The 18,289-nt window shown below is 43.9% G+C and overlaps 1 protein-coding gene across 7 annotated transcripts in view; it reads right to left on the bottom strand.

The window, feature by feature from the left end:
• PCDH15 (protocadherin related 15) overlaps positions 1 to 16,933 on the bottom strand; it is a 682,309-nt gene extending 665,376 nt beyond the window's left edge. For 3 of the 7 annotated variants that reach the window (XM_085229238.1, XM_085229233.1, XM_085229230.1), the window contains exon 1: positions 16,783 to 16,933. The gene's annotated coding sequence lies outside the window, so the exon portion shown is untranslated. Of the gene's footprint in view, positions 1 to 15,957; positions 16,133 to 16,196; positions 16,375 to 16,782 lie in introns of those variants that run through there. The other 4 variants (XM_085229236.1, XM_085229237.1, XM_085229231.1 and 1 more) reach the window with 3 other exon arrangements.
• Positions 16,934 to 18,289: the final 1,356 nt, after the last annotated feature.

The raw sequence follows: 18,289 nt of genomic DNA, 5'->3' as shown, positions 1-18,289 counted from the left end.
TCTTCCACACCCTAAAATATATGCAATACAAGGACTGACCACCACACTTAGAAATAGAGCAGAGAAACAATCTTAAACACCCACCAATCTGAAACTTCTGCCCTGCAGTAGAGCTGGCTCCCCCTCACACTGCACAAACTCCGCTTACCGAAACCTACAGCATCCCACTCTCTTCTAACACTCATCAACTCTTCATTGTGTTTGACAACATAAAGCCGTTAGCTTGGAACAAAAAATCCTTTCAACTCACTTCAAGGTAAAACAGACAGGAAACGCTAGCTTGTTCTTTTAATTAGTGTGTCAACAATGCATGTCCCAGTATCATTGTTATTTATGATGTACAACCCTCTAACTTCCTACTCATCTGTGATACACTCAGTGCAACACAAGCAGCTTCTTTTCACAGCAAATTAATACTTCCAGTCATCAGCAGATTTGTATCATCAACTAGTATGTGCAAAGAAACACACACTTTTCTATGGGTCCTACAATACCCTGTTCACTACAGAGCAATGATATATTACTCCACAGCACGCAGTTTGGCACGTGCTCCAACTCCTATTGCAGTAGACTTGTGCAATCTGTTCCATTCACACAGGCTTATTTTCCAGTCCAGATCCCACCACAACTCTCATTTCTGCCCACCAAGCAGATATTCCACTTCCATCAAACACACAGCACAAGTGGAGGCCAGAGATGCTTGAAATTACACAGCTGCCCTCCTCCAGCCTAAAGCACTTTGTTACCAGCCTACCCTCCGCTCAGAAATGAACTGCAGCTTTAAGATTATCAAGGACTAAAACCGTGCAGCTAGGACTAACTATGACAGTGGGAAACCAGAGTCACTTTCTAAGGCTTTCTTCTGTTTTTTTTTCCTTACAACCGCACTGGTCAGACAGGAGTTTCATTACAAGAAGCTGCCAAGTGGAAGGAGGAGAAGAGGGCTGTGCATCATCTCACAATCACGTCCTTTAATGCTTCCAACCGAACATTTTTCACACGGTAGACACAAGAAGGCTGAATAAAAAGAGAATAAACAGTGTAATTTACTCTTCTGTAACAGAACACTACCACTACTAGGGCAAGGTAACACCAAGGATCCTGTCACCTGACTTCAAGGCTCGGTGCAAGTCGCTGAAAAGCTTGTAGTTACCTGACGCAGTATTCACACGGAGCACCGGGCAGGCACAGATTGCTTCCAGCAGCAGCTGCTTAGGCTGAGAAGCGTGATGGATGATGCAGGCTTCTCCAGGAAACATCTAGGTGTGTGACCATCTGGGGAGTTGCCCATCCTTTGCAAGGTATCAGCATGCTGCAGGGAAATCCAGGCAGAACAGCAGCAAGGGAATTCCAGCAAGACACATAACCCTAACTTCTGTGTGTCTGTGCCTAGAAAAAGTCACTTCAAAATTAATCTGCATCCCTACTGTAGTTATTTACGCCAAATTTCCAGGGACAGAAGTATTTCTCAAAATAGAATATTCAATACCATCATTCTCAAAAGTGCTTATCGATTTCTGCACAGACTTAACAAGATATTTGACTTTCTGAATCTGTACTTGATTTTTTGGTTGCTATCTTGTCTTTTCCTGATCTTTAGTCCCTTCTAACATTTCTGATTATAAGCATCATCCTTCTTTTCATCTTAATGGTGTGTGGCAACAGGAAGCGCTCTGCATCCACCAAGCTGTTTCTGGGGAAACGCAACTGCTTCTAGTTGTTCTGAAAGGAAAAATACCAAAATACAGATAAATGTAGGGATGTCACCCAGCAATACCAGAGCAACGTCTCAAAAATTAACTAACATTCTGTTTTAAGCGATTTTGGGTGGTGCACAGTTACGTGGTATTCAAGAAAAAAGGGGGAAAAAGTCCAATAAAAAATTAAGGTTCTGAGATAGGAAGTGCAGCCTACCTACTTCCTCACAAGTTTACAAAACACTGCAATCTGCCAGCACCCACACATTTTGTCTGTGAGCTAAGGGAGCACAACTTGGAAAACAAGAAATGCAAACATCACAATTAGTTTAATTTAAAAAAAAAAAAAGCCAAATACTGAGTCTGTATTTCAGCAATGTCTTCAAATGGGAAACTCCACGGAAATCACGACTGACACCAAATAAATTGTTTTGGTAGTTTCATACTCTTTTCCTGCACAGAGTTTCATCAGCTCAGTCATTAGGTTAACCAAGAAATCCGCACTAAGGTCCTGCTTCAGAATTAGCACCCTAAAACCTTCCTGCCTCCAACTCATAAAACTCACAGCACAGCAGAACATTTAAGCAGCAGGGAACGAGCTTAAGGTTATTTCATATATATATATATATTTTCATTTCTCTAAAAACAATATTTTAGTCACAAGAGACTTTGCAGGATGAAGTTATATTCTGCAAGGATAAATGAATCCGAAATTGCTTTCAAGGAATAAACATTTGTCTGAGCTCAGAAAATGCAATATATCAAAAAAAGGGTATAAGCACCATATTTCAGGGCATTCACTGATGGTTTATCATCTCCCATTTTACCTTCAATTTAGACAGTATTATTCACAGCTATTGTTAATTTATATCCTTTTGCTTTCCTAATACCACACAAAAGCATCTGATAAAACGAAGGTCAAAACAAATGCACGGTTGTTTTAATACAAAGAAATCTTGATGGAGTCCCTGCATAAAACTGCTTTATCAAAAAATAAAAAGAACTGTTTCATGTTATACAAATAGGACAAACTCTGAACTGTTTTCTCATCTCAGAAGCCTAACAGCCTAGAAAGCAACCACAATAAATAGGTGGGTTTAATGGGAAGAAGCATCTTCACGATGCTGAGAAAAACAAAAAGGAGATGCAATTCAACTGCTTTAACTTTTCTTCGTATCCTTTGTGGATGAAGTAAGATGGAAAAGAAAAGTCTCTGTGAAAAGAAGAGGATTTCCAACACTTGAAGAACACAAAGATGAAGATATCTGTGTAATGATGCTGAGCAGCAGTGCATATTTCAAAAAAAAAAAAAAGTTACTGCACATATAAGGGAGAGCAGAGAGAAGTGCAGGAACAACCTCACCACCACTGTTCAACCGGAGTTCACTAATTTCTCTCATCCTCACTTCAGTGTGAGGCTAGAAGACAGCTACTACAGCTAAGGAATGAACACAAAGAATTTAAGGGGAGAAATGGAGAAATACGACTGCAGCTGAGCACATCAGTACCTCCAGCACACAAGTTGTGCTCATTAGTCCAGAGCTGTTGTTAATGGTCCTTCTGATTGTTGATTCTTGAGGGTTTTAAAGATACGTAGAAAATTAAAAGACTGTAAAAATGCTCAGCTCTTAGAAGCAATAAATGAAAAGGAGCAGAGAACTGCTGAGGTAACCCTGCTGTTAACTCATAATGTAATTTAAACAGGAAGGTTCAGCATGTCTCGTGTTGCTCAGTCTGTCCTATTTGCCAGGCTGTAATTGCCATCCTGCAGCAGTAATAAGCCTGAGGAAAACATACATCTGGCTGTGGCTGTCAAGGAAGAAGCTTTTGAAATTCAGATTATCACCGTAATTGTTGGGTAAATAGCACTGTTCTCCATATACGGCCCATAGTACAATGGATAAATCCAAATCTATTTTCAGTTCACACCGCTTTTCAAATTTCAATTACCTCTTCTTTTATTTGATGAAATTTTCTAAAACAAAATTAAAATTCGTTGTAGTAGCTTTATAATAGCCTAGGTGGATGAACACGTACCAAGATAAACCCACACTTCTGTGATGTATCACTTTTGGACATTTGCCTCCAATTTTCCTCCCTCCCTCCTTGTATGACGTGAAACATGTCAGTTGTATACAGCAAAAACCTTGGGCAAGAGGAAAAAGCTCTCAAACTGAGGCAAAGAGAGCCAAGGTGCCTTCTGCTTGTTGCAAAGTTACAACCGAAACAACACAATGCCGTTGTACACATACGTTTGAGATGCACAATTACTACCTCCATTGCCATGAACAGAACCAACCAAGGCATGATATCGCTAGTTACAGAAAAGGAAAAATAAAGATTTTAATTAAGAAGGTTAAAACACATATCTGAGTAACTAAATCTGCCATTTCACATAGCTCAGAACCTACAAGCGCGAGGCTAACCCAATAAATATTTTGGAAAGTTTGCCTCTAAGGTAATGCAACCAATGAGGCAGATGGGATACTCTTTCAGGGATCAGAACAACAGGGAAGTACTTGGTACAGCGTCAGGGCAAACTATTCCAGAGAAAACAGGAACTAGAAGAACTGGTTTGGGGAAAGATGGAAATAGGATTGGAAAGGAAGAAAGCTCCCCTCCTGATCATCAGAAAAACCCAGCTGAGAGTCTCAGGGAGTGTAGAATCCATGTAGACAGCTGTTCACACAAGAAAGTAAGCCACACCTAAGTTTAGTCCTCAAGAGCTTTTAAGCAATGTCTATCTTGTCATCTTTCAGGTTGCAGAAGGGCTCATTACTTGGTGGTATACATCTCGGTACTCAACCAAAGCTAGGAGGGGCTTAAACGGGCTTTGAGAGAAAAAGAAGGGAAGACAACACAAATTCTTCCTCGAAAAGGGCAATTCAGGTACAGCCACATGCCTAGCAGAGATGGATCCTGTATCTTCATCAGCAATTCCTGCAGCTTTTACCAATGGGCTACAGTAACAAGGTACATAAAACAATGCTGGCCCAAGAACAAATGAGTACATGGGCCTTAGATAAGCATAGATTATAAGTGAGAAATAGGCACAGATTTTAAGTGAGAAAGGCATAATTATCCGAGCAGTCAGCCTTACCCAGAAAGGGGAAGAGGGAACATTAAACATGATGTGCTCTGTTTTGTGAAAAGGAATTTTCAGCCTGGCAGTTGCAGTAGCAGGCAAACAAATTCAATGACCTACGAGAATTTTAACAGCAAATGCACTTGTTTGTTTGAACCCCTGGATGAAACAATTTTCTAAACGACCTCTCACTTAGGAGAGAGGGGAAGGCAGAGCTTAATAAGGAGTAGAGTACAGGTGAAGATAGCAGAGCTATCAGCAATGCATTTACATGAGTCCAGAACAGGAGGCTGCCTAATAAAAAGTGATCTCTTGCAAACATCCAGCCAAGGGTTTGCTTCATATTTTAAAGGGCAGTCTCTGTCCAGCATTTCCCATCTACTTTCTCATAATCTTGCTGCAAACATAGCAGGCATTTCTGTTTAAAAAAGGCCAAGAACAAATTCAGCTTCAGGTACTTTGAAAGTAATATAAGGAGGAAGTAAAACTTGCATTGTTTTCAAGAGCAGTGAAAGCCTGACACAGTAGCACATTTAAGAATTTGATATAGTATAAAGTTTTCAAATAGAAACAGCAGAGAACAGGGAAGAACAAGACTATGGCCCACTAGCTAACAACTGATAGACCTGGAAAAAGGAAATCTGTTGTTCCCAAGAGATTTTCTTCCAACCTCCTCTGAAATTCTACCCATCTCAAAAGGAGCCGGGGTGCACAGGTTCCTCAGAACAGATTTGTTCTAATGAGCAATCTCTAGAGCCCACACTCCACCCCACAGTTGACCCCAGTCCTCCCCCCCTTATAGCTCAGACATTTAGGCACAGAAAGTAAAAAATGTTATACGGGATACTTCCTGGAATTCCAAAATACCTCCATTTCAGTTCATGTTTTTGTCACAGCTCATTACAAACACGACAATTCCTAACAGTGCACATCAACATAAAATGCACTGGCACTGCACTGCTGTTTATAACTTCCTTCCAGCAGGTTACTACTACAACTACCTGATGTAGCAGCAAATCAAGGTCTTTTTTGTACGTTCCCCCTACCCCAATTCCACATTACTACAGTAACATGAGATTTAACACCACTGTAAGCAGTCCCATATGCAGGGATCCCTTTCCTACATTTAAGGCATAGTATTTTCTAACAATAAGCACTCTCCAAATTGTGAAATGGGGCTACAAAATCCTCTGTGTTCACAGCATTACCTTCTGTACTATTTACTCTGCATAACAGCCAAGGAGAAGAGCAAGCACAGATGTTAAAATGATAAAATACAAATATATTATAAAAACCTGTTGCACGGAACATAGAACTGCGGTAAGAGCAGTAGAGTAACACAGGTCAGTGGAACTAATCAAATGGTTCCATGCAAGCCACAGCAGAACAATTCAGCGCCAACAGCTCTCCAGACTCATTGCTTTATGAAGAGTATGGGAATTATTTAATTAAATTAAGCACGTGTGTGGATGCCACTGTTTCACAGGAAAATAAGAAACCCTTGAACATATGAGAGTTCCTCTGAAAGTAATGCCTCTTATTACATTATAATGGTCCATAACATCAGATGTGGATATTGATGGCACGGCAGTTGAGGTTGAACCTTCCCGCCCAGTATCCCAATCTATTCTGTAGCTGTGCAGTAGATGGCAACAAAGGGGCAGTCTGACTAAACAGCATCTGGTGTGGAAATGCAGACAAAGCAACGGTGTAGAACTGAAGTCCTCCATACAGGAAAAAAAGGCACCCATTGACATTCATCAATGCTTGCTTAATGTTTATGGAGAGGAAACAGTGGATGAGAGCAAGGTAGCAGGCGATGTATTTTAGCAGTGGCAACAGTGACAGTGGCTCACCTCCACCGGTGCAGATGTTTATACGTGTGGCATGCTCTTGCTTATCTCTGGCAAAAACGCACAGCTAACAGTAATGACTGATGAAAAATAATGTTTTGAAGCTGAGAATTTGCTCTATCAAACAGTATTATTGTGTACTTTTTATCTGCTGTGGTTTCCATGGAAATAAATAGGAGGTATTATTTTCGGAGAGACCTACATACACTGAATACATACACATCTATCAATTCTGATTTGAACAGAATATTTAGAACACAAAAGAAAAAACTTTCCACTGCTTTTAGTTTAATCTAGAGGCAAGCTAAGCGTGCACAAGTGGATACATACTTAAAGTAGGATTTACTGGTGAAGTCCCTATCGGCATAGCTCTATGAACAATATGCTGCACACCTCATTCTTTCCCTGTGTTTCAAGGTTCCCAACACAAGCAAGCCTGGTGGGAGCCAGAGGAGCACCATCAACCCCCTCAGCCTTACCCCACATTGTACCCCACTGAGGATTCAGCCAGTCCCACTGCTCGTCTCAAAGGGGCACAGTAAATGGCCCTGCCCAAGTTACTAAGTCCCATAGCCTCTTCCAAAATAGAGACTAACCAAGTGCAAAAAAACAGCTTCAGCAGACAACCTAGATTTAGAACATAGGTAGGTTTGTTTCAGTAGTCTCACTGCATTTGAATACCCAAGGACACATTTTCTGCTGACTGAAAAAAAAAAAGGAGCAGGGGGAAAAAAAAAATACAGGAGCTACTCTGTGTAGTATCGAGTTCATAAACCTACTGCCAGGAAACCACATTCTGCTGCTAACAGCGTTACCAAAATCTACGCTAGCAACAAGCAGCATGCTATTACTTACACTAAAAACAATGAAGGGGAGAAAAATCAGGCAATGTCAGGACTCGGGACTCTGCAATTAGAAAAATTGGTGTGACATCAAATTCGAGCCAGCATTCTAACGGCATAAAACAGTTTAGTCAGCCTTGAGATCACGACCAAGGGGCTACCATCAACACTTCTTACCAATGCCTTTCTACAATCTCAGTCTAAAGCTTTGAGCATAACACAGTTTCAAATAAAACTGAGCAATGGGGAAAAGGAAACAGTGTTTCTACAGATGTGAATGTCATGTAAATGTCAAACTGCACGTTAAAATTTGATTAGGAGACTGTAAAAAAAAAAAAAAACAACAGTATTACTGTAAGTAAACCACCGCAATAACAATCATCTTAGCCTGTTTGCTTGTAATATAACCCTTAGTGATTGATTTCATTATCCATACTTTTCTATGCAATGCCTAGCTGTAAATGATTTTGCTAGAAAATGACATATAGCATTAAAAACAGTTGCAAACAAATGTTTATCAACAAGACAGATCTAAATGGACAGTCTTAGTACTTAATTCCTTGCATGCTGTGCCTATAACTATCCTTAGTAAATTCCATAAAATTTTCATCTCTTCTACGTGTCAAATACATGTCATAGAAAGACTAGAAGCATATGTACCAATTCATCCACCTGAACATACCAACTCATGAGGTGAAACAGCTGAAGTTTGGCACTGGGAAGATCAGGTTTTTCCAATACTGCCCAGCTTCCATCTCAGCAACTTCAGTTCCACTGTTCCCCGGACCTTGGACAGCTCCTGACTCAGCATCTCGTTAACAGACTCTAAATTGGATGCTGTTACTGGCACGGCTTACAGACATTTTTAAATAGAAAAGTTGAGATGAAATAAAGCTATTGCTTTTAATTACAAGCGAAATACTTGGTTCCCTCTAAAATACTGAAAATAGAGAAATTAGCAAGTAGTATTAATACTGGCAAACGCAAAGTTAGAGCATTTTCAGCCTCGTGATGTCTCTTCCATCAGCTTTACACACCCCCACCAAAATACCACCAGACAGCACATATGGAAGTAAATCCAGCTCAACACATACCAGCCTCAAAACAGTTCAGAATTAATCTCAACAAGTCCACTGCTTGCTGCAAACTGATTGCTTCCTACCCAACACAAAAATTATTAGCCCCAGCTTGCCTTACTACGCCCACTTAATTAATGACTTAATTTTGACTCGCCTTGACACTTTAGTTATCGGTTACGTTAACAAAATGGTTTGCTAATTTCTTATGCAGAAGTTGTGCAAGAACATCTCGAGAAAAAAAAATTGAAATTTCATGATCCTCGTAACATCCTTTTCAAGTCAATAACAGTGACAGTTCGAGTCAAACCTGTCACTACCTTGATAATTGGTGAGAGGAAGAGAGGACATAACATCCATATCACTGATGGATGGCTCCCTTTATTTTGATACTCCCTAATTAGTTAGAAGTTAATTTTTTTCCTAATCTGCCTTCAAAGATGATAAAATAGAAACTTTATCAAAAACTCAAAGGGAAACCATTGACCTCTCAGAAGGGAAGCCTGTTAAAAGACTTAAACAATCCTCTGTCCTTTACCTTCCAAGAGGTAAACCATCTTCCATTGCTTCAGTGTTGTTTTTTTTGTTTTTTTTGTTTTTTTTAAGTTATGGTCAAAAAGAAATAAAGCAAACAAACAAACAAACAAAAAGAAAGCGGGTTTCCTGCCAGTGAAGGAAGCTTCAGTTCATTACAGATTTCAGAAGGCTCAATTCATCTGTTCAATAGTTTCCGTTCCACCAGCATACAGCAGACTACCTTGCCAGATGAAAAAAGGCCACTGCAACAGTAGGTCAGCTCCTCTGATTCTCCTGTGGGTGCTATACCGTTACACTTCCTTTATTGAGCTCAGCCTTACACAAATTGAGAGGAATTGACATGAAAAGGTAAAACACCTCCCACCACCAGCCTTTCACCTCCCCCTCTCTGCTGTGCTTTGAGGAGGCTGCCAAACAGAGCGCACCATATTGTGACAGAGGCTGCTGCAGTATTTCTGGAGGATGCACGCTCTGCCTCTGCTCCCAAGTGCAGAGGCAACCACATTTTCTACAGCAGCTAACAGCATCTTATTCTCTAGAGTTTTTCAAAAAACAGAAAGGTTTTTATGAAATCAAGTTCTGTCCCATGGTTCACCAGCCATAAATCCCATCTTATTAAAGAGCCTGTGGCTTAACACAGAACAAAAAAACCCCACCCTAAAACAACCATCTGAAATTCACCGTGTGTGTTTATCCAGACCTTACCCAGTAATAAATACTTAAGTAAATATTTTTGTTAAAGAAATTTTCTAACTAGACTTTTTATCTTCTAAAACACACGGCTCTCAAGCCACGTTAGGAAAAATAAAATAAATGAATTCAAGTTTTAAAGGGCAGTAAAAGAAAGCTGCTGAGAAACATTGTTTGCTGCCCTATGATTTGCAGACCTAAGGGGAAAAAATAACAAAAACAATCTGCATAAAGTGAAATGAGCAAGTATCACAAAGTTCCTTGACAATCAGAACTGATACGATGAACAAATTTTTGCTGGAAGACATCTATGTAACTGGTACATCAGACTGCTCTCAGGAGATTTAAATATCCTGTTTGTTAATGTCAAATAAGGTAAATGGATTTGGAAGCCAGTTGGTGCTTCCCCAAAGGCAACACGCACTGTGCACAGTCTTCCATGGGCAGACACCTACAAGCTGAGCAGAGCGTGGGACTGACTGCACAGCTCCAGTAGCACGAGATACTCCTAGCACCAGAAACTCAAAGCCCTGAAACCACGTTAGCTTCTTTCAGAATTACTCAATTACTTTGAATTACTACTTGCACGTATTCCTGAAAGAAGCTGGATCCCATCCGTAGGCACCTATAATTGTGTCTAAGTAAGGACAACATTTCCACTTGTCAGGCTTCAGCTGACCTATGCCAAATCCCAAGATGTGTTTATGCTCCACTGTGGCAGCCTCACACTGCCTCCTATACAGCACTGAGGTTTCCTTAGCAGAGTTCCTGCCTCAGAAAACAAATCGAACCACCAACAAAAATAAAACCAAGCAACTCAGGCTAGAAGGCGCAAGAAATGAATAAGCAATGATTACCTCAATAGATGGCACAAAGTCAACGTTCTGCAACTACAGGAACGCACGTGGATATTTAAGTACTAAGCTAAGTCTCTACAGTGTAAAAAAGACTAGAAGTAGACTTGCATGTTTTTACACCCAGCAATCAAAAATATTTCTTTAATAACACCTTAAGACAGAGATTTCGATGCAGTGTATTTGACTTCTGCTCACCCATCCCACAGCTTTCTTACACTCTGTGAAACAAAGCAGAGCGCAGAGCTGCGGCAGGGAGCCAAGAGCTTCTCGTGTCAAAGCACATACAACACAAAGCTTCACACAGGAACATCTTCCTTTTCACAAATGCAGCCAGGTGCCAGATGGAAGATAGCAGATCCTGAGACAGAAGCACTGTTTCTTAAAATACAGTGAAGGAGAAACTCCAGGTAAACAGAAAACGCTGTAATTAACTATTCAAATTACCTTGGCATGCTGGGATTAATTTTTTTGTTCCTGTAAAAAGCACTGCATGAAATCTAATGACAGAGTGATAAAGACCGTAGTTCCATACCTCATCCAAAAGAACAAATTGCTAAAACCGCTCCTGCAGTTGTGCACTGAACCATAATCTGAATGGAAACCCAAAAGGAAGATCTTTATTTAAAACAGAAATCATCATGTGATGCAAGACATCCAAAACCCTGGCTTTGCAGGAACAAGCCTGTAGAAGGGATGTGCTCACAGCTCTCCTCATGGGGCTCTCCCGGGTCCCCAGAAGGTGCCATCTGTGAGTTCAGTCTTACAACTTCAGTCTTAAGACACTTACTACAGAAAATGACATTAAGCAGAATTATGTCCAAATACCTATTTTTGGACAATAAAGCAGTTTTATCCACATATTCAAATATGAATCTGACTGCCTAACCACCAGAATACTAAATAAAAGCACCAATAGAAGCAGTGGGCTGTATGTTTCCCACACTAATTAAATCATTTCAGCAAAAAGCAGTGTTTTTTTGCTTAAATGTTACCTTGGCGTTAGAAAGAATTCACTTCCTTTCCACTAAGACCGCTCCTGAAGCTGTTTCTATGAAGCATACTTTTCCCTGCATCCTTCCCAAACGTGTTTCTAAATCTGTCTGCCAGCTTTCAGAGCCACCTGTCTTATGACTTAGTTTCTTCTCCCTGTATTACAAATGGTTTGTTCAGGTCAGAAAACAGAATAGGACTAAAACGTATGAACTAAAAGAAAAACAAGCTAGTAGCTCACTAGTGACAGAAAATAATTGCAGGCTTTGTGGCTGTTTACTTGGAAATTTGCCGTCCCCCTGCCCTTCAGACTGCACTATTTCAGGGAACTCATTTGATCCAAGACCACACGTTTTTGTGTTGCAGGGCAATCTCTTGAAACTAGACAAAATAGGCTGCAAAAGGAAGTCTGCAGCCCTTCCTCGGGCAGGCATTCACTACAGCAAGGTTTGTTTGAAGTTTGAAGCAAAATTAGGAAAAAAATCCACGACTTCTCTGCTCATCGTTAGGCTAAGATTCCAGTCTTGAGGCTACTGATGTAAACTGCTCATAACAGCACTGCTCCAGGGCTGTTGCACCAGTACAAGCAGGAACAGCTGAGGCAGCAGTTTTGTACACGGGATAAGAGCCTGACTAGCACTGAGCTCCTCACTTCCCTCTGTGGCTGCAGCATCCTGAGATACACTACCAGCCTGCCTGGGCCTTGCTCTGAAACATTACTCAGCAGAGACACATTTCCAGAGGAAAAATGAAAAACCCACTATGCACAGCCCCACAGCCCTATCTCAGCCTTCAGCATGGCAAGAGATCACGGCATCCCAGCACCTCCAGTAAAGCTGGTTTATGGCAGCTGAGGATCCGGGACAACAGCATCCAGCAGGCTGAGTCTGCAGTGACAGGGGAACACGTGCAAGTCAAAGGCAAATGCAGACAGTCCACAGCTGCAGGTGATCCTTTTCAGACATTTTTAATGGCTTATCTCTTCCTTTTGCGAATCCAGGAAGAACACCCTTCTCTCTTCTTGACATCCAAAGCTGTGTTTCATGTGAGTCACATCACCTTTGATAAAGGCCTCATATATAAGCATATATAAAAATAATACATATAACATCTTTAAAAGACTATTTTAAATCACTTTGGCTCCTACTCAGAGTTCTGTCAGCAGCTATCAGTCAGGTATGCAGCCAAAGAAAAGCATGTGATCCAAACAGCTAGAAAACACATAAACCCACCACCAATAGATTATACTGACTGCCTGAACTGCTGAAACACAAATCAAATCCAATTACTACCGAGTTAGCATTTATTGTAAAGTCTCATAATAAATCAAACAAACATCTCAAGTTGCAGGAGCATATTCTGTCCCAGAACCATCCTCTGCTGCACTCCTGGAGGTTTTTTAGGCACTCAGAGTTTCCTTCAGCAAAAATCTTTCCTCCCAACAAATGCACAAAATAGAATGGTTTAGAAGCAGCAAAAAGAACAAAGCAGGCATGCCTTCATCCATCAGCTGATTAATTATTTTTAATTAGAAGAGGAAGCTATGATTACCAGTTTTAAGCAACAGCCCTTTCCATTTCAGTTACTGTTTTCTGTGGTTCACATACTGAATTTGTAAACTATGTGTAGAAGACACAAGCAAATCTCTTTGTAAGTACCAAGCAGCCTGCTGGCTGGGCTCACAGCTCAAGCTTCAACTAATAAGAGTTACCCAGCTGCACGCATTAACGGGCTAGCAGCTCAGCTTTCAGCAATGCCAGGAAATAACTAAACAGCACAAAAGCAATGCCTCATCTTGCCAGATTTATGTTAAGTTTCAAGGAAGATCCAAAAAAAGTACCTTCATGGCAAAAAAGCGTTTGATGTTCCAAATGAGTGGGTTTAACACCAGTCTTATTGCTACACCTGTACAAGGACCAGAATTTCCTTCATCATTTCCATCTTTTGATCCAACAGAGCTCTATCCAGCTTTTAAGCAAACACCAATGTGAAAAGGAAACAAAAATGAAAACCATCATTCCTCTTATTTTTCAGCCCAAGAGTATTTTTATTTAAAACCACAAAGGTGTCCAGATTGTTTCAAAAAAACACACTATGACAGGAGAAGTGCCAAAATTACTATGTTTGCTTCCTTCACTCGCTTGCTAACAAACAGAGTACTCGTAACAAAGTACACCCAATGCCTGAAGTTTTCACATAGTACTTAAATAGCACAGCTTGGAATCAAAACTCCATGTGTATCGAGCTGCTAAGGCATGAAAAGAGGGAAGGAAACAAAACTGATGGAGATCTGAAGACTTGCTACAAAAGCGCCCCGCTAAAGGACCAACTTAGATCCTAAATTTCTAAGTGCATGTGTTCTGATAGAAATATCTAAGAAGTTTAATAAATACTTACTGGTAGAAATAAGCATCAAGGCATTCACCCAGCCTACTGCATACTGAATCGCATTGAGAAACTCAGCCAGCTCCAGGTTTCCTCACCAACTCCTGTACCTGCTCCTATGGGCAGCACACACCTCCATGGTGTGGCTGGCTCTGCAAGCACCAAGGAGCCCACAACCCCAGCACGGCCCAGCCAGTGACAAATGCACAGACCTCCCAGATAAGCAAGGCAGCAACTGAACAGACTTGCTGCAGCAAGCTTCCACTGGTGCATAGAAATCAGAGGCTGGAGCAGGCTTGAAAAAGCCCTGCACACATTTAGATAACTGGTACAATGCTAAGCTGGTGGATGGCAGCCCATAAACCACATCTGGAATACTTCTTCTGCAAACGCACACTGTATTATCACCCATCTAGGAGGATATTTAGGAGGCTGCTTTAGTAACTCGCTACTTTAAGAAAAGGAATTAACTCACATCTTCCCAGAGACATGTACTCATCATCATTTCAAAATCCAAGTACTTACTGAAGCCAAACGTGAAATGCTGCACCACCAAATCTTGAATTATTATTAAAGTAAGGGTGGTCTGAGTATTTGCTTATCAGTCTGCAGTCTCTCCCTTGAAAATTCCATGTCAAATACAGTCACTGAACCTTCCAGAGGGTGGCATAAGGGGGCTTGCCAAACTAACGGCAGCTGAAGCAGGAGGGGAAAGGCAGCACTCCCCGATTCCAAAGTAACATTTTTAAGGCTCCACAACACAACCAAGTTCAAGGCACAATGAATGCACACCCTGGTCTCAAGTACGCCGAGTGATGCATGTGACCAGCCTGCACTCCTGCTGCAGCACTGATGAGTTCCCCCACCTTCCTCGTTTACGCTGTGTGGCTGCCTGGCCATGCACAGCAGCACGGCTGTGAAGCAGCAAGAGACAGCATCTTTCAGGGAGAGCCGAGTCTGGATGAGGCACACAACAGGAACAGTTTGCATTCATCACCAACTTGCTACGTGGGATCCTGAGAATATTTCCTTTAACGCTTCAAATACGCACTCTGATTTTATTTTTAAATCTCTCTTTTTTTTTTTTTTTTTTAAATCTCCCCAGTTTCCAACAATCAGAACAACTGTTGGTCAAAAGAGAAAAAACAAACAAAAAACGAGAGAGCAGCAATGCATCTCACTTAACCCTATAGACTCTCCCAAGAACAATTCAGGAATTTTACATGTCACAAATCTCCTCCCATCTTCTGTGAGGCACAGGGGAACCAAACAAGGAGAAGCTCCCACCTTAACTTTTGATGAAGAGAGGTAAATGCAACCTTGCAAACACAGGTGCTGGATTTTTGGTGTTTCTTTTCAATTCCTCCCTCCACCGGAATCCTAATGAGTCAATGCGAACCGACTCGCGGCCATCCACCCCCCAAGCACATACGGCAGACACTCGCACAGCTGTCGCTGCCAGGGCTCGCAGAGCAGGCGCCTGCCTCGCACGGCGATGCCCCACACGATGCCAACCCGAAAGTCTTTCCCAACCTGAACGATTCTACGATTCCCCGAGGGAACCCCGGACTCCCGGCACCCCGCAACTCCCAAGTTCTCCCGCCGAGCTCCGACCCCGGGAGCGAGGAGCCGATGCATCACCTACCGGTCACCCTGCCGACGCCGCTCCGTCCGCTGCTGCAGCCCCGCTCCGGCAGCGCTCTCGGAGGTTTGGCCCCGCAGCGCTGCGGCCGGGAGCCGAGGGAAAGGCGGCGGATGAGGCACTCGGCGTCACTCCGCTCCTCCGAGCGAGCTCGGAAATGAGATGTAACGGCAGCCTCACTCCCGCGCCAAGTATTACAGGAACAGAATACTAACTGGTTCGTTTATTTCCCTCATTACCGTACGCGGATATCTAAATCTGCGCATCGCATCTCCTCCAGCAGCCCGTTCCTATTAACCCTACCTTCAAAACCAGCACCGGCGATACCTGAGGTCACCGTTTCTCCTCTGCTTTCCGCTGGGAAAGAAGGCTGGAGACGGGAGGGAGGAGACCGCCCTTCGCCGCTAACTTCGCGCCGGCTGCGGTCGGGGAGCGGCGCTCCTCCCGCTGCGCTGCGCGGGGAAAACTTTGCAGCGGGAGGAGGGCGGCTCCGTGCTTTGCGAGGCGGCAGAAGGGGGAGAGAGAAAGAACGCCAAACCCACCCCGTGCCACCTGTAGGCCTCCTGCCCGCAGCCCCGGCGAGAGGGAAGCACGGCAGCTCCCCGAGGTGCCCCCACGGATCCCGGTGTCCCCACACCCGCTGAGAGACGCGGAAAGCCGTGCGGTGCTGCCCGGCTGGCAGCTCGCGGAGCGCAGCCCCGAAGGTGGGTCGGACGCGGGGCAGACACGTGGCGGCACCGCGCCCCGACGGGGCGGACCGGCGCAGCGCTCTGCTGAATCCCGGCTCCTCCTCATCTAACTGCCCCCAAGCGCTATGCAAATAACTGACCGCTCCGGTGGGGACGGCTGCATCGCTCCTCGCTGCCGACACAACGAAGCGCCGAGCTCCTGCTCAGGTGCTGAACGCAGCCCGACTTTCCCAAGGATTTCCCAGCGAGCGCGGAGCCCTAACGCCCGAACCCCACCTGGAAAAGGTCTGGGATCGGATTTAGGGACTTCAAGCCGGCTGGGTGCGGGGAGACGCGCGGAGTTGGGCGCAGGGAGCATCCAGAGCCGCCTGCACCGCGTCCCCCTCGGACGGCGCCATCGGAGCCCCACTCCCCTCAGCCCCGCGGCGCCCGCACTCACCTCCGCCTCAGCGCCCCGAGGCGGGACCGGGCACGGCTCCGCCAACGCCACCCCCGGCATCCGCGGCTGCACCGAGCCCGCGGCCGGGCCGTTCCTGCTGCTCCTCCTTCTCCTCCCCACAGCGCGAGTCTGAAGCACGGCGGCGGGCGGAGCGCGCGCCCCTCGCGGCGGAGGGACGCGGCACTGCAGCCGCCCGCTCGCGGCGGGAACGGCGGAGCTGCGCTGTCCTGCGGCGGCGGGAACGGCACCTGTGGGCTGAGCTGAGGCTGCAGAGCGGCGGCACAGACTGGGAGGTTGGCGAGGGGGGTGGATTGCGTGAAGTGGACGCTAATTGCGGCAGGCGAAGAAAGCAGCCTGCAGCAGCACGGTCGTAGAAAGTGAGAGAAACGGGCAGGAATAGGGCTGGCTGCTGCTTCAGGTGGCTCTGCTACCAGAAGTTCTTCAGAATAGAGCTCTCTGCTTTGGCTGATCTCACGGCACAGCAGATGAGCTCGTGTTATCAGCGGAAAATGACAGAGAAGAACGGCGCTTCCTTCATCTTTGAGCGGGTATAGGTCAGGGACGGGCAGGTGGAGCATAACTGCCAGCTGAATGCGCCCAGCCTCCCCCTGAGCCCTTCCTCTCAGCTACACCTGTGTAAACCCAAAGTCAGTCCTCCACTTGCAACCCAGCCCAACACTTCACCACAGGCATTCTTTGAAGTCTAGAGCAGCACTGTTACTGATCAGGATGGGCACTTTTTGTATCCCTGTCTCCTGTAATGCTAGTATGAGCACAAATCATAACCTGTTACGTGCTGGCTCTAGAAAGCAGTCCACCAAGTATTTCCATGGGAATGCGCACTACAGCAGTGAGCTCCCATGCCTCAGTTACTGTGGTTTTGTAAGCAAACAGTTGCATGAAAACCTGCCGTGGTTTTTACACTCCCCTCCTCTTGCCGTATTTCCTTAAGCATACAAATTGCAAACTCCACTGACCTATTGCACAGAGAATTGCAAGTGTAGGGAAGTCCCTCAGCATGAGCAAAATGCACAGCAACATTGGAGCTGGCTGTTGGACTAGCCAGCGTTTCTCACCAGCGCTATTAGATGACTCACAGAGATCTCAGCAGATAACCTCGCTTGCTTACATTGGAGAGAGACCCACAAATTCAGGAGCTGAGGAGCTTTAGTACTAATGCAGAATTCAGAAGTACTTGTCGCAGTACACAGTCGTATTTGAAAAGTAATGCTTTTAATTAGAGAACGATTTAATTTCTGCTTCAAAATTTGGTGGATGATTTTAATAAGAGAGTAAGAATTATAAGTACATGTGTCAAGACCCCATTAATTAAATATTTGCATGGGCTTATATATGTAGATCACCCCAAAAGTAATGTCTCCTACTTATTTCCATGGAAACCACAACAGATACAAAGAGCACAATAGCACTATTTGATAGAGCAAATTCTCAGCTTCAAAACACTATTTTTCGACACAGCCACCACCATTAGCTGTGCATTTTTGAC

This window comes from Meleagris gallopavo, chromosome 8 (assembly GCF_905368555.1).
Source record: "Meleagris gallopavo chromosome 8, MGAL_WU_HG_1.1, whole genome shotgun sequence".
In the NCBI taxonomy this organism is placed as follows: Eukaryota; Metazoa; Chordata; class Aves; order Galliformes; family Phasianidae; genus Meleagris; species Meleagris gallopavo.
Note: the sequence above shows the minus strand (reverse complement) of the source record. Positions and strands in the feature narration are given on the sequence as shown.